The following is a 17,456-nucleotide window of genomic DNA, read 5'->3' on the forward strand; positions in this document are numbered from 1 at the left end:
GTACTGACTCTGCTAACCTTTCTACAGACTTAGAATTCTCCTGTCAACTTGATGCTAGAAATGGGAAGAGGATTTCACAATGTTCCAATACTGTTCTCTCTATTTCCCCACACCCCTTTACCCCTCACTCAGTGTTTCTCTCTTTCTGTCTCTTTTTGTTTCAAAGATCAGTTCAAGATACATTCGATGTACAATCAGCAAAGAGACATGGGATTCATAGTTTGAAAATTTATCGTTACTTCAATACCATTCAATACAATAAGTAATTATGTAGTACTATTGTTACTCTATTTCTAACTAAATAATTCATATATAAATTATTAGACATATTTTTAATCCCTTTTCATTCTATTAAGTTAATTCTCGTTACAAGAATATTATTATTCGAATATTATTGTAAATTTGAAACACGATTGTTCATAATGCTGTGAGTATTACATATCTTTTTTTAATACAATGATTTATATTGATTTGATAATTAGTATCAGGTTAACAGTCGTATGTTTGTATGCTTTTAAAATGATTGAACGTATCTTGATTTTTGTGTTCATTTATATTAAATAATATTTATCTATATTGCAAAATCAAATTTATGTTAATTAAAAAGTTGAATAATTATCAAATATTATTTTCTTCGTGTATGTATTATCAAATATTATATTTGCGATAAAATATTGATCGTTTTAAATTAACAATCGGCGTGGTACGAATAATTCTATGGCATACTGTACTCAACATTGTCTGCAACATTGTTTTAGATCTTATTTCAGATATGGAAACTTTGACGTTTCTCTCGAGATATTCAAATTATTCTATTCGAAACATCGAAAGCACTTGCGTATTGATAATAGTATAGCACTGTTACGTGCCGTTACTTCCACACGGTTTCTCAAACGTCTTTCGAAACGTGAGAAACGTCAGAAACAGATACCGCTCCTACAAATTTCATTCTATGACCAAGGAGACAATTTATTCATATATCTGCAATATATTGATCTTAAATAATATTTATTTATTATTACGTTTACCAATTTATACTTTTAATTTACTTCTCTATCGTTCAATTTTAAATTCTTCCGCCATTTGCATTGTTTTGTTTTGTATTCACTTAAAATGGCCGATACCAATTTTGAGGTTATGTTTGTATGTTTGGTGATGTATTAATCGAATGAACTCTTAGATGGACTTTCTGATGGTTTCTTTATGTTCGTTCTACCATCGAATAACTATAATTCCTTTCAACGTAACCTGAAATAGAGAGAAAGAGAGAGAGAGAGAAGAAACTTTTGGACAGGCAAAGAATCCTCGGAAAATTTGATCGTTCGCCTTTCAAAAACTTCTGTTGAAAGTTCGCTGCTTCCTATTTTCGATGATCTGCATAAGAATCGAAGAATAGACACGGCTATTTCTTCTTTTTCTACTATATATAAATATATATATATATAAAATATATGAACTGAACGTTTCGTATTTGATTATCGGTTTTTCAATGGAAGACTTCACGATTTTCTATACTTCGCAATCATTTCTTTTTATTTTTCTTTTATCTTTATTTTTATTTTCACGGTAGACAAATCGAGTTCAAACGAATTTTATTTAACGTCGAAAATTATTTACCACACGGAATATTTTTTATTCGTCGATGTAAATTGTTATAACGAAATTAAAAAAAAACACAAAATTCAACGAGAAGAGATGATGAAATTGAAATATCCTTCTTTTTTTTTTTTTTTTTTTTTTGTATTTGCGAATGTATAAATAATAATAATAATAATAATAATAATAGTAATAACAAAATTTCAACACGAGATATTTATATGAAATAATATTATAAATAATTTTAAAATATGAAAACTTTTCGAGACGAGAGAAGTACATAAGTTAAAAATTGTAATATGAAATATTTATTTGCAATTCGCGATAACTTGATTATTACAATAAAAAAAAAAAACAGAATAAGGGAAGAATATAAAAATGATTGAATCTGACAATACACGAAGCACGTTTTAAAGGTAGGGGTGGAGAGTAATAATAAAAAGAATACACTTGCAACTCAACAATTTTACTCGTCAAACGGGGTTCATCGTTTCTTTGAGTACTGGATTTTGTTTGATGAAAAACTACGTGAAAGTAAGAAGCTAGTTGTAAATTGTAATAAAAGAAGAATAAGACTAACAAAAAGAATAAGAAACCATTTGTGTATTTGTACGTATACGTTTCTGTACGTATACGTGTGTGTGTGTGTGTTGTCCTAAGAGAGTAGAGAAAACGTGTAGAACGTGTAGAGGGTTGGATTTAAAGAAAAGTAAGCCTAAGGGTGTGGGTTGAACGTGCCTTCGATGTGACGATGCTAACGATACTTCAACGAAACTGGTGATACTTTCGTAGCAAATGGTTGAAAGAAAGAAAAGAGGGGTTGGGGAGAGAATGAAATGTGGGATGGGGTAGCAAAAGAGGGTAGGATGGGATGGGATGGATGGATGGATGGATGGAATGGGTGAAACGAGACACCAAGTGTAGTAAACGACCAACACTACTATCAGTGGACTATTCCGATTGGTAGTAGAAACTTGACTTGGCATTTAGCCCAGTCTGACCAAACCTAAGTTACGTATGTTAGAACTGACACTAGTTGGAAAATAGGAATCAAGTTTGGTTGTTTTAGTTGCTATATAAACCTAATTGTTTTTAATTCTATTGAAAATGTATATATTACATCATTTTATATATTATTTATTTATTTGCATTATTATTTGTATGTGTGTGTGTGTGTGTGTGTGTAGATATGTAATATAAAATATATTCAACATTTTAATGATCATTATTAAGATAAAATTGATATTACAAATTTGTATATTTTATGATTAAAATTATGTCAAACCCGTATAGAGATATGAAGAGTCAGAGAATTTGTGTGATTGAATTTGAATTTATTCAGAAATTCCATAAAAAGGATTTCATGCCCTTTTGCAATAAAACTTGCTCTCATTGTAGGTTTGCTTATTTATCAAATAACAAATAATATATTATAATATTCGTATATAAAATAAAACTTAATATAATATAAAATAAATATATAAAACATTTATGAGAATTATAAAATAATACTATAAAATAAAAAATACAAAAAAAAATTATAAAACAATATCAAATAATATAAGATTATATGAAACAAATATAATATCTACATATATATATGTGTAAGAGAGAGATTGGGAATGAGGAGTGTTAATATTCATATCAAGGTCGAGTAGCAGAAGTACTAGAGAGATAAGAGTGTAACCCTTGAATCCATTAGCAACTTTCGTGAAGCAGCGATTAGTAACAACGTCCAGATTTTCATCCAGACTCGAATAGAAAGAGATAGAGAGAATTAAAGAGTAAGAGAGAATATTTCTGAGCAAAAAGAGTACCCATTGATGGAACTTACAGAGAATACTAATTGCTTTGAAGGATAGAAAAACGAATGAGAACGAGAAAGAACGAAAATGAAATAAGAGAAAGAGAGAAAGAGAGAAAGAATATTACTAAAGTGAAGTGAGTAAAAGAGAAAGAAAATTAAACTGACAGAGATAGTAAGTTAGAAAGAGAGAAAGAGAAAGAGAGAAAATTGGTGACGAGGTTTTGAATTAAACGTCGTGACCACGTAAGAGGTGTGACTACGATGATAGGGAGAAGATAAAAAAAAAGAATGAAAGAAAGGAAAAAAAAAAAGAAGAAGAAGAAAATAATTGAGGGTATAGAAATGAAGGGAAGAAATGTGAAAGACATAAGGGATGTTAATATAAAAGAAAAAGAAGAAAAAGAATAAGAAGAAGAAGAGTGTAGAAAGTGGTGCTTGGTCTATTCGACGATTGAAAATGCTCGAGTAAGCGTTAAATTCTACTATTACTTGGGTATGCAAGAAAAAAAAAAAGAAAAAATAAAGAAGAAAAGGGCTTTTAACGTTTAACAGTACCCTACCACTGTTCTTCTTTGAATACGTACTTTTATTTCTTTTCTTTCTTTCCTTTTTCATCTTTTTCTTTCACTTTCTTTGTTTTTTTCTTTTTTTTGTTCTTTTCTTCTAAACCTTGTAATCTTTTAATCATCAAACGTCGACTTTTTTATCTACTATTTTATCCCTATTGCTATTATTACTAGAATGAACTCTTTCTTTATTTTAGGGGTTGGTTTATCGATATTATACTTTATTCTGGTATACATGTATTGGTTAGATGTATATATATATATATATATGAAGGGTTGGATAGAGAGAGATGGATGACTTTTTCCCTTCAAAGGGAATACGTTCCGATAATCAATAATCGTTCAAACGCTCATCAAACGAGCCTGAACATTTCATCGATATTTAACCTGACCTAAAACTATCATCTTTTATCAACGGGATAAATATTTAACATGATTTAGCATGATTATTTTAATACGTTTTTTTAAAATCATGCAACGGTATTTTTTTTATATTAATAATATAATATATAGAACGAAGATGAAAATTATTATATTATATTTTATCGAGATTGAAATTGTTGAAGTGGGTTTTTCTTTTTGCTTTCTTTTTTTTAATAGTTTATATTTAAACAAATATACCATTTGATTTAATTATTATAATGATTAAATTATGATTAATTGATTTAACGATTATAATTAAATCGTTTAAGTTTTGATTTCGTGAGAATATTGAAAATCCAACTTTGTGTTTGTCACTACAGGCAGTCATATATTTGTTGAACTAGAACATCCCTTTTAGTAAAGTAGAATACTGGTCATCCTAGTTCGACGTAGTTACCGGCTTGTTTGCGGCCGGAAGTACGGTCATAGGGCAAAGATCCTTCGTTGGAACTAAAAGGAATCGATAGGTGTAAGTGTCAGTCGAACTACATCTACTCTGTAATCTCGTTTCTATTACAACCCCTTCCACTTCCCCTTATCCTCATTCCTGTATCATCATAATACCTTCCTTTTACTATCATTCCATTGGTTAATCCAAATAACATTGGTGTCACCAAATATTTTCAATCTTTTCATATTCTAAATAAATTATATTATATTATATTATTCTTCGTATATTATTCTTCAATTTTATTCTTAACTTTGTCTATTATTTTATTATTTTTTTTCTTATATATTATTACTAAAATTTAACTAATAATATATATCATTGTGATAGTTACAATAATTTACAAGAAAATAAAATAATAAGAAAATCTATATCGAATCATATACGATATTCTTAAATTAAATAATATATTTAATAATGTACGAGTTCATAAATAAAATTCTACAATAAGTATAAAACAAATAAAATAAATGAAAGAGTTAGAACAAGCTTAAAAAAAAACAAAACAATACAAATAAAATAAAAGAAAAATTAATAACGTGTAGTAAAGTTTGGAGGGTGGGGAATTAAGAAAAGTCAAAAGATTTTTTTTCCTACGACTTGCAAATAGGATATGGGGATACGGGGATATGGTGGTGTATATTTTCCAGGGTTTGGATATATTATGGAGAAAAAGGAACATTTCGTTTCTTGACTATACACCACGTACGTGTATATAAATGTATATATATATATATATATATAGACATCATTTATCATTTCCCATAGTCCTAGTCATTTCCATCTATCTTGATAGTCGGATGGAGAATCCCGAATCGAATAAATCCGCTCGAAAGCATACGGATCAAGCCGCCACGAACGGGAAAGCAGCTTTTTCCCCGGTGGTGGAAAGAAAATGTCGAGTGAAAGCATTGCAAAAAATAAAAAAAAAATAAAATAAAAAGTGTGTGTACATGTGTGTGTGTGTGTGTGTGTATGAGAGAGAGAGAGAGAGAGAATAAAAAAAGAAAGAAAGTGACGAGGGTCGACAAGTTCATAAGATCATACCACGAGGTGGGGGTTGGGTGAGTAAAGGGTAGAAAAATCCTTATGTTAAATTTGCCGATCAAGATATTATCGGAAACTCACGTATGAATATTATTTTTTTTCTCTATTTTGTTTTTACTTTATAGGATTAAATCGGCACACAGAAAAATTGGAACATTGTAAATTTATTTTAATAATTTTTTAATTTCTTTATATATATAAAATTATAAAAATAAATAGAGAGAAAAAAAGGTCCCCCGTGGACTTATAGGTTTTTATAAAAATAACCATGCTCACTTATTTGCCAACTCAATGTATATCTAAACAAAATTATATTAATTTATCGTAGATTTGTATTTCGTTAAAAAATAAATAGCAAAGAAAATTTTTAATAATATTTCATTACAACAACAACAAAAGAAGATATATAAATTTAGAAATTTGTATTACAAATGAAACATCGTAATGAAAATTATTCTCTCAAGACTATCTTTATAAATAAAGTTTATTCTTTTAAGAGTAAAAAAATCACGAACACAATACACACTTTCCGAAGAGTCTCGTAAATATTTGCAAAATAAAAAACAAAGTATTGTTCATTAAAACAACGAATGATTTATATTTATCATTCATTTTTATTCTATACAAAAAATCAATAAAAATATAAAAGATGGTAGATAGGGCAAAGGGGGTCTCTCAAAAAGCCCATGTTTTTAGTGAAGGACTGTGTAAGGGGTTAAAGAAAATTACACAGATTTCATGTTAAGGAAAAAAAGAGAAAAAAAGATGAAAGAAAGAAGGAATGAAAGAAAGAAAGAGAAAAAAAGATTAGGTCAAGATCGTACCACGAATAAATTCGGACTTTGTAAAAGGTTGGATGGTAAAATGGTAGGACTAAAGGTAAAGGACTACTGTATGTATTATATGTGTGTGTATGTGTATGTGTCCTGTCATTTATTCTCGTCACGTTGGCTCATTCTCGAATAAAATGGAAAAAAGGGACCTTCCGTGTAATCCTCCAGCTATCTCGGTACATTCCGTTAGATGCCGAAGGATACTGCAACGGGTAAAAAAAATTTCCAACGAAAGCGTCAAAGAGTTAAAATAAAATAAAATAAAATAAAATAAAAAAAATGAAAGAAAGAAAGAAAAGAGATAGAAGCTATGCAAATGTAAGGAAAAGGAAAAAGAATTATTTGGAAAAAACAAAAGAAATTGACAAGAGAAAAGTAAAATGGCAAATGAATAAAGACAAGGATTGGTTTTAAATGAACTACTAAATATGCAATTGCATTTGATAAGTTAATTCTTATTTTTTTTCTCTCTTTTTTTCTTTTCATTAATAATGATTTTAAAAAGGAATATTTTAAATCTTAATTATGTAAATTTTGTTATTAATATTATTTTCTTACCGAAGGAAATGAATAAGAAAGAAGAGAGTTGCAAATGTCTGATCATATATCTGGCTGTACTACTTAATATAGAGAATACAGAAAGGAATGCGGTTTATTTTATTAAAAAAAAAAAAGAAAAAATTATATAATAAAATATATATGAATTTAACATTTAAACGTGTATTGTACACAATTTTTGTTTAAATCTAAAATAATTGTTTAATCATCTAATAGGTTACTACCTTATACTACTGAAGGTATATACAATTTATAATTACTGTTATATAACTGAAAAATCGTATAATTAAATATAAATTGTATTAACTATTTTGTTATAAATTAAACGCAATTTTTCTTTAAATATAATATCAATAAAATAAATGTCTTTCACTGTCGTACGAATCTTTGACTTTTACTACTTACTGTAAACCCAAGTCATGCAATTGTAATTATATTTTGACAAAAATTCTCTAATCGATATGAACAATGTTAATATGTTATAAACAAATATAAATGTTAATATATAAATATAAACAATCGTATATTATCAATATGTGACTATCTTTATATTTATGTATTTTTTTTCGTTTTTCTTTTTTTTCTTTTTATCACCACGGATGATACTTTTTTATTTTTTTTTATCTTGATCCTATATAATCCTGGTACCTTTGTCGTCGGTACTACGTTACGGTTGCGTCTTCCAAAGAACCAAAAGCGTGTGTATCTGTGCAACGCTTTATAGAATATCAGTTTCCATTCGAGTAGATTGAACGAGAAAAAACTTCTCTCTCACCCTTTAGCTATCTTTTTCCTTACCAAGTCTCCTACCCCCTTGTGTGTCATTGCTTTCGTACGTTCACTCGTTTGCCCTTTTTTTTTCTCCTCTCCTTTTCTCTCGTTTTTTTCTTTTTTTTTTTTTCTTTTTTTTTCCTTTTCTCTTCCCACTCTCACCTTTTCTTTTTCATCCAACTTTACAATCTATGTAAATTGTTCTTATCAATGTTATGGGGGAGGGGAGGTTCTTTTTCTTACGCGATATCAAATTAATTTTTTATCGAACGTTACTAAATAAAAAAAGTTTAAAAAAAGAAGAACTGTTTAAATAATACGATTAATAAAATAAATTGAAAACACGAGAATAGATTTTTGGCTTAAATATACTTTTATTTGTTTTATTTTACTTATTATTTGATAATAAAAAATAAAAAGAACCAGATAGATAGAACGGTACTTGAATGCAACGAAAAATGAGAATAAGAGGGGTTGGAGGGGTGGAAGAGTAACGGAAAATGTCTCGCGCAAATGTGCTATTGACTAAAGTGTACTACGAAGATTTCATCGATTTGTTTTGTTCGTTGAAATTTTTCTAAGCGTTTCTGATTCTCTCAGAAAAATTTTAAAAAAAGAAACAGAAAGAAGAGCTTTAATAAAAGAAGAACAAAACAATAAGAAGTACTAAAAATTTCTTCACGAATAGTTACTATTAATTATAATTATTATTACAGACAGTAAAACGAATGAAGTAGTAACAGTCGTCTGACTATTGAAATAATTCAATCAAAATCCAACGAAAAAGTATGATAAAATAAATTCGACTATACGCGATCAAAAAAAAAAAAAAGGTTAAGGGTTTAAAAATCGTGTTACCAAGAATAAAATAGATGCGATTAAAACTGGGGGGTTTTAGAATGTTCGTTCGAGGTGTTAAAAAAGTGCTGACTAATTTTACCAGGACGTAGGAACTTGGATCCCAACTGCGTGATGATAATCAATTAATTCGTTTAAAGTCAACCCTATCCCCTTACCCCTATCCTCCCTTCCCAACCAATGTAATCCAGTGAGCCGTAAAAGTTTAACGGGTTTTTGGGGACGGGGTGGTTGTTAAGTGTGAGAATAAATGGGGTTGGGGGATGAGTAAAGGATTCAAGTCAAGGTAACAGGAATTGGAAAGGATGGGTTGAAGGAGTAAGGTGATTTTCTACTGGTGTTAGTTAGGTTGGTTCGCAAAGTTGTTTACGTCATTACGCGTTTACATATGTAACAGGGGCACCTGCCCCGGGGTTTTCAGTTGTACAGGTTCGCGGATCCTCCTGTCAGTGGGTATCATCCCGGAAGCGAGAGTTTAACTTGCGAATTAGTCCGTGGTTTAAATAGAAGCACGACGTTGTAGAAGCATCAAGAGAAAGAGAGAGAGAGAGAGAGATGGAACTTTCACCTTTGGTATAATTAATACCTAGATGAACGACCAAGATAATGACTGACCCCACGGTCTACTAACGAAAGAACGTAATTATGTAAATCGATTAAAATTTTCTAGAAATTCTCGTTAACGAATTTCCTATCGTGTGATTATAACGATATTTTAAATTTCTGATTGTCTTATTAATGGCTGAGTTTTACTACTTAAAGTATATCCTAAAAGAAATTTATTTTTTATCACACATTGCTTTGTTTTAAATTGATTATATAATTAAATATATAAATGTGCATTTATTTGTTTTATCGTGTGTATTAGATATAATAGTTCTTTTTAAAATATAAAATAAATAATTTATTGTCTGACAATTGTGTTGCTGTCTATACTACTTGAAGTACATACTAAAAGAAATAAAGTTTCTATCTCATTGCTGTTTTAAATTAATTATATAATTAAATATATAAATGCATTTATTTGTTTTATCGTGTGTATTAGATATAATAGTTCTTTTTAAAATATAAAACAAATATAATTTATTGTCTGACAATTGTGTTGCTGTCTATACTACTTGAAGTACATACTAAAAGAAATGAAGTTTCTGTCTCATTGCTATTTTAAATATATTGATTATATAATAAAATAATATATATCTTATTAATGCATTTGCATTTATTATTTCGTCATTTATTAAACATATAATCATTTTTAAATAAAAATTAATAAATAAGCTAGTGTCTGGCTATCGTGATGAATACACTACTTGGAGTACATATGAAATGAAAAATGCAATAAAATATGTCTGACCTATTAAAAGATATACTACTTAATATAAACATAAAAAGAAATGATGTTTGTATCATTTAATATCTTTCGAAAAGAAAAAAATGTAATAATATATAAATTATAAAAATAAATACTTTATGTATATCGGTTAATCTTCAACTAAATAGGATTCTCATCGCAGTTAACAGAAACTTTACCAATGTATAAGAAATAGTAAAAGCGATAGGTGATGGTAGGAGTATACTCGAGGGAACCGAAGGAATATTAAGGAAGATTCTAACACCCGGGATGACCTCTCAACGTTGTACGAGCCATCGGGCACACTGTAAATTTCACTTTGCGGAACTTAAGATCGAGAGAAACGCTGGGGACTCACTTTAACTTCAGTTATACTCACTGGCTCATGGACTTTGCTTTCCTACGAGTAAGACTAAAAGAAAAAGACAATGATACGAATAAAAAGAAATAGAAAAAGAGAAAAGAAAAGATACTAACAGTCAAACAAAAAGCAGAAAAAAAAACAAATACAAAATAAATGAGAAAAACCATTCTGCGTACTAAAAAAAAAGAAAGTAATGAAGGAAGATTAGAAAGTTAAGTAAAATGAATAAAACAAAGACAGAGAATAAAAACAATGACACTATAGAGAGAGAGAGAGAGAGAGAGAGAGAGATAAAGATAGATAGATAGATAGATTAAAGATAAAACTATTAAGATAAGATCAAGAGGATATAGTAGAGATGTTGGTCATGATCTTCTATTAGTAAAGGGTTAGATAGACAAACTGTTTGCAGTTCTAATATTAGCATAGGGATAAGGAAGCTTCTAAGGTGTATACTGATCCCTGTACTATCATGACCTCTCCTACTCCTACGCATAGCAATTCATCTAATTGTAAGTGAGCTATATATTGCTAATACTACTACACTTACAATAAAGGACAAGGAAATAGTTAATCCAAGGATTCTCTTTCTTACTTAGGACTCATACTCATTCCCCAGCCTCCCCAACCCCCCCTCAACCGCCCCCTAACCTCAACCCCCCTTTCTCTATCTCTCTTTCTCTTTCTAAATGCAAATGGTTTTGTATTTTCTAGGTTAACCTAATTCTAAACGTTCTGAAACCCCACAATTCGCTTAAGACTCAAATGATTCACTTAGTGTAGGATCTGAACGATCTTTCAAAGTAGTATATATATATATATAGGTATACTAAAACATGAATACAATGAAATATGGACCACCTATCCTCCAATCTATTGTCCCCTTGTGCTCTTCATTAATCTAAGCTCTTATGACCAACAGTGTGTTTCCTACGAACCGAATAGAAACTCATATGTCCTCATGAAACTATCACGGAAAATGTCTGCTTTATCTCTAGATTCTCTATACTAAATTACTCTATGTAATATATGTGTGTGTGTGTTTCTTGCAGTATATATTTATATATATGAGGATATGTTAAGTGTGTTTTATGAGTATCGGTTTAGTGTGTATATTTTGTATAATAATGTTTGGAATATAGTTTATGGGGTTTATTATGTTATATCAATCATTTTATTTTATTATTATTGTTCTAATATTGTAATGATTAATTTATTTAATATTTATCTCAATAATTATTATTATTAATTTATACTTCCTTTATATTATTTAATATTGTATATTTATTTTTTTAATGTTTATTTCTATTTTACGTATTTTTTTTTCTATTCTTATTAATTGTTAAATAATAATAAACATATTGTTAAATATTATATTAACAGTTGTAATAATATTTATAAATATCATTTGTTAAAACTTCGTAGAATATATAATAATTAATGATAAATAAATAATAAAAATAAATAAAGAACTATTCTGTATCGAGTGTCGAGAACAATAGAAATATAAAAAAGAAGATAAGAGAAAAGGGGAAAAAAATAAAATAAATAGAATTCTGTCTCCGAGAAACGGGGGGAAAAAATGAATGAAACAAAAAAAGAAAAAAGGGCAAAAGAGAGTGTGCCTTTGATTCGCGACTTGCTTCGTATCCATGATTGAAATCTTATTACGATCCTTCGCTATAGTAGTACACACCCGTGTGTGTATCTGTGTGTGTTTATGAGAGAGAGAGAGAAAGATAGAAAGTTGTTCCTTTGACACCCACAAGTGCTCTACGGAAAGCCAATTGCGATTCAATATCTTCCTTTTCCATCCCTTATTTTCTACTACCAGCAATTTAAATCGTGTCAAATTCTTTCCATTTTTCTGTTCTTTCAACGTTTCTCTCTCTCTCTCTCTCTTCATCGAATTTTTTTTTTTTCATTTATTTTCCAAATTTTACTTTCTCGTTTTGTTGTATCTCTCATAAATAATTATACAATACTTTGGTTACAATAAAAGTTGATTCGCGAATCAGATAGAATAAACTAAATGATGTTTAAAATTACCAGAGAGAATGTAAAATTTAAATTTGTTTAATTAAATAAATAAGAAAATATAAGTGAAAATATATTGAAAATCGCAGTTTAATGTTAACTTGTAGAAAATGCATTGTTAAGTTAAAAATATTAGGTGTTATTTAAAAAAATAAAGGTATCTTTAAAAAACAATAAAACAGAAATTGCCAGGTATAGTCAATTAAAAACAAATCAACTTTGGTTTAAAATATTTTTCTGTCAGATTATCGCAAGTATTTAAAAAATTGTGACTAGATTTATTTGAGACACTCTGTATACAAACCATTTATTTTGAAAATTGTTTAAGTGCATTTGCAGCCCCTATAAATATACATTATTTTAGTTAAATTATCCTAAAAGTATTGCATAAAATCAAATTACATATCGAATTATTAATAGAAACATTATTGAACTTGATATAATTAATGAATATTTTAAAATTAAAACCAATATGCAAACCTTGAATTTTTTCGAAACAACAGAAAATGGACTTACACTTTTTTCAAAATATACGGTCAATATAATAAAAAATGAAAGAGATTATAGATCATGAAGAACATGTTAACGTCATTTCGATCAGTCGATTAATTAACGTACCGGTTCGACACTCCGTTCGTCCTCATCGATTACTTTGCAGTGAACGTTTCGACGTACGGTTTACAAATTAGTTCTGTGCATGACATAATTCAGATCAATGCGTCACTGTCCCATGTGGTCGTAAGAACCAAACGGGTGTGAGGATAACCCTGGTTATGTGAAAATCTGGCCAGATAGGCTGAGTTATACATTATTGTTACAATTCGTGATACAGCTTCGTTACACCATACTACAGATTTTCTGTTGTAAACTGTATATAAACCGATTTAATGATTAATAATATATATTTATCATATTCGAATGAATTCTTTCTGCAATTTCCAATTATATATTTCAATTTTGTTATTCAATATATTTATAATCATTTGAATATTATTTTCAATGTTCAAATTATATTTTATATATTAATTATATATTTATAACTATTTTTGAAATTTATTTTAATTCATTAATAATAAAGTAATTAAAATAAATGTGGTTTAAGGAGAAGATAAATGAATTCAATGAAATATTCGTCTGTTGTATTTTGTAATTATTCGTATCTTTTATGATGATAATTGATTTTGAGTCACACTCGACATACAAATGCAATGGGTTAATAATTAATTCACATACTCGTTGACGAGTAAAACTATATATATATATATATACATATATAAATTATTTGTTCAATTAAAAAATGTATGAACTTTATCATACAGTGTATATATATATATATATAACTCGTTTATAAACAATTGTATAATTTGTGATGGACGAGCCAAAATGTTGCTGAAAATTCGTTTTATTTTAATAATTTAAACGAAAATAACGTATTCGAGGGGGGAAGAAAAAAAAAGTAAAGAGATAAAGAATAAACGTGGGAAAAAAAAATATACGATATATAAAATATAAAAAAAATAAATAGCAAATGCAGTGATTCGAGTTTTCTCTCACTGAAATTTACTGTACAACCATGGAAGGGTAGAAAATAAAAATTGAACGTTAAATGTAACAGCTGACAGCAACTAACTCGTTTAGTTAACTTTTCTTTTAAATGATAACTGATGAACTTTAATATACGTGCTAATATATATGTGTGTATGTTTACGTGTACCACCATCGAACAGTAATTATGTACATCTATTTTGTATGCAAGTATTCAACGATTTACTTTTTGTGGTTGGTTTTGATAGACGTGCATACTTTGAAAAATATTCCAATAATATTTACGATAAATAATTAATTTGTTTTGTTTGAATATAATTAATTTAAATATATATATATATATGCAACACAATTTTATTACGTAAACTTTTATAAATGTTTTTAAAATTAACTTTCACACAACGATAAATTAAAATTTGTAATATAATGTATAATGATTCTTCTCGTTAAATTGTTAAAAGGTTTGAAAAACTTTTCAATCTATTTAAATTACGATTATAATGTGTGTGTGATAAAATACAATTTTTCTATTATATAAAAATTAATATATTAGATTATATCGTTCGACACAAAATAATATAATTATACGTTGTAAAGGATTAGAATGAAAGTAAAAATAATTAGAAAAAATTGTATTTTTATCTCGTGGTTTGTTAGAAAAAATCGAAGGATATTTTTTGTTTGTTTTTTCACCGAACTCTTTTAAAAAGAAAAAAGAAAAGTAAGAAAACCTAATATAATAATAAAAGATAGAGTAGGGGGGAAAAAAAATAAAAGAAGGAAAATAAAGTAAAGTTAAGGGTAGAGAAATGGGGTGTTCCGTTAAAAAACTTTCTCATTAAATCCGTGCGGTTTTGCATTAATTATACGAAAGAAATTGTTTTTTTTTCTTCTTCATCTTCTTCTTCTTCTTCTTCTTCTTTTAACCCGACTTTCTTTCCTATATAACCAGGATTTTCTTTATACCAGTAACCCCGAAAATCCCAGGAGCTAACTACGCCAAGTTCCGTTCGAACTATCCACTACTTTTCTTATTTTTTTTTAATCCTTATTACAGAAACTAGAACAATAATAAAAGTGTCGAACGATTATTTACGCACCCGAACGTTTTCCTATATTTTATTTTATATTTTTTTTGGAAAATATTTTATTATATTGTAAGGAAATTTAAAAAAATTTGTTAAAACAACATTATTATTAAATATGTTTTTTGTATTCGTAAATTCAATCTCATTCATTGTTATATTAAACAAAAAATATTTCATTGACAATTATTTTATTATATTAGAACAAAATATATTTTATCTAACACACATTTGTAATGTTTCATTTTAGAATATTTTGAACATACACTTACAAATAACACAGAATCTTGTTATACTTTTGTGTGTTTGTAAGAACAATTGATCGTAATTATTATTTCAATTGATATTGAAATATTATTAATTTCCTCTTTCTTTTACTTTCTCATTCGAATAATAATAATAACATTTTAAAACGTAAGATAAGGAAAAAGGTTTTGAAAAATTTCACCCATCCTTTCTTTTCACGATCTATGTAGCACATTTTTTTTTTGTTCTTTTCCTTTAATCCTAAGAACAGATCGATCGTGAAATCGTGAGATATATATTTCCTATAAAGAACGTTTCACGTTTTATAGAGAAACTTTCATCCTGTTAGATCGTTAGAAAAGTATCGTCGTTTAAAGCTAAATCGAGCGTTAGAATGAACGACTAAATTTAAATCGTCGATCGAATAACATTCATCGAACTTTATTTTTCAATTATTTTCTCTTTGATAATATTTATTTCATTAAACAATATATTAGTATAGTTAAACAAAATTAAATTATAGATAAATTTTGTATCGTATCATTGCAATCAATTTTAATCTTAACAAAAAAAAATAAACAAATATAAAAGTATCAAAATGTTACTATTGGAATAATTTTATTTAATTTTTAAAACCAGAAATATTTATTAAACAAAATTATTTAAAAATGTATTCAATAATAAAGAACTTATAATCTTAAGGTTCAAAAATTTCATCTAACTGTTATCCAGGTATAATATATTTCTAAATAAAAATTTTGTTTATAATAATAATGTATTAAATAACAACAAAAATGAACAGAGATATTTGTATCAGTAATATATTATTTTCTAAAGTTAAATCTAACTGTTCCATCCCATAAAACGAATATGCAAATACCTTTTAAAAGTCAAGCTTTCTCGTAAAGCCCAATAGCATAGCACAATCTATCCTGGTGTCGTCACGTTCGAACGATCTCACGTCAAACCGACAACTCGTTTGACGTGGGTTCGACAAAGAGAACGGTTCTTCCATTCTTCCCATAGAACGTAACTTGAAATTTCCATATTTTACGTTTACACGAGCCGGACGTTTCTGATTTGTCATAGGTACGTTTGACGAAAGTTAGTCTAAGAGAAAAAACAAATAACAAAAATACAATAAGATCAATTTATTATATAAGACAATAGATATCGCTAAATAAAAAACACCATAGCTACTTTGACGTTTATACAAAAACAAAAAAAACTAAATAAAAAATATGCACTTAAACAATCTTTGTATAAAGTGTGTACATATTTACATAAAAAATCATTACATTAATAAAAATAAATGAGTTAGTATCGTTTTGAAATTAATTAAAATAAAATATCTACACAATGAACGAAATTGATAGTAAGACAATTAATAGACAGTGAGAGGAAGTGGGGGATAGGGGATGAGAGATGGGGGATGGGGAAGGTGGAGGTAAGTCCATGCGATTATGGGAATAACTTTCACGGTAGTGAATCCTCGAGGATAGCGATAAAGGTGTATAAAGGGTAGGGGGTTAAAGGGTGTTGGTAGGGGAGGGGGTTTGAGGGTTGTTCTTAGCATCTAACGATCTTGATTCCACGCACGCTCCGGTTGACACTAATCTAAGACATTACTGAAGCGTAAACTACGCCAATTAAATTCTCTATTCCGCCTAGTGGAAATCTTCGAGGATAGTCTAGGTACGATAATTGAAAATTGTCACGAGAAACCACGTCCACGGTTGTTATCCTTCCAAGAAAGAGAGAGAGAGAAAGATAATCCTTTACTCGGTTGGCTTTGAAAAATGAATAACTTAATCAAATTTTGATTCTTATATTAATATATAATAAATTAGTATATATAAAATTGATAAATATAATTAAAGTATTAATATGAATGATAAGTTAGTTCTAAATTATTGCAATG

General features: G+C 28.1%; 1 protein-coding gene across 2 annotated transcripts in view; it reads right to left on the reverse strand.

The window, feature by feature from the left end:
• LOC106786101 (TWiK family of potassium channels protein 18-like) overlaps window positions 1–17,456 on the reverse strand; it is a 261,452-nt gene that overhangs the window by 125,992 nt on the left and 118,004 nt on the right. Inside the window, exon 1 of one of the 2 annotated variants that reach the window (XM_014747131.1) lies at window positions 16,416–16,624. The exons of the other annotated variant lie outside the window; for it this stretch is intronic. The gene's annotated coding sequence lies outside the window, so the exon portion shown is untranslated. Of the gene's footprint in view, window positions 1–16,415; window positions 16,625–17,456 lie in introns of those variants that run through there. 2 annotated transcript variants of the gene reach the window in all.

The sequence above is a fragment of the Polistes canadensis genome, unplaced genomic scaffold, assembly GCF_001313835.1.
Source record: "Polistes canadensis isolate GaletaPanama2010 unplaced genomic scaffold, ASM131383v1 scaffold_65, whole genome shotgun sequence".
Lineage (NCBI taxonomy): Eukaryota > Metazoa > Arthropoda > Insecta > Hymenoptera > Vespidae > Polistes > Polistes canadensis.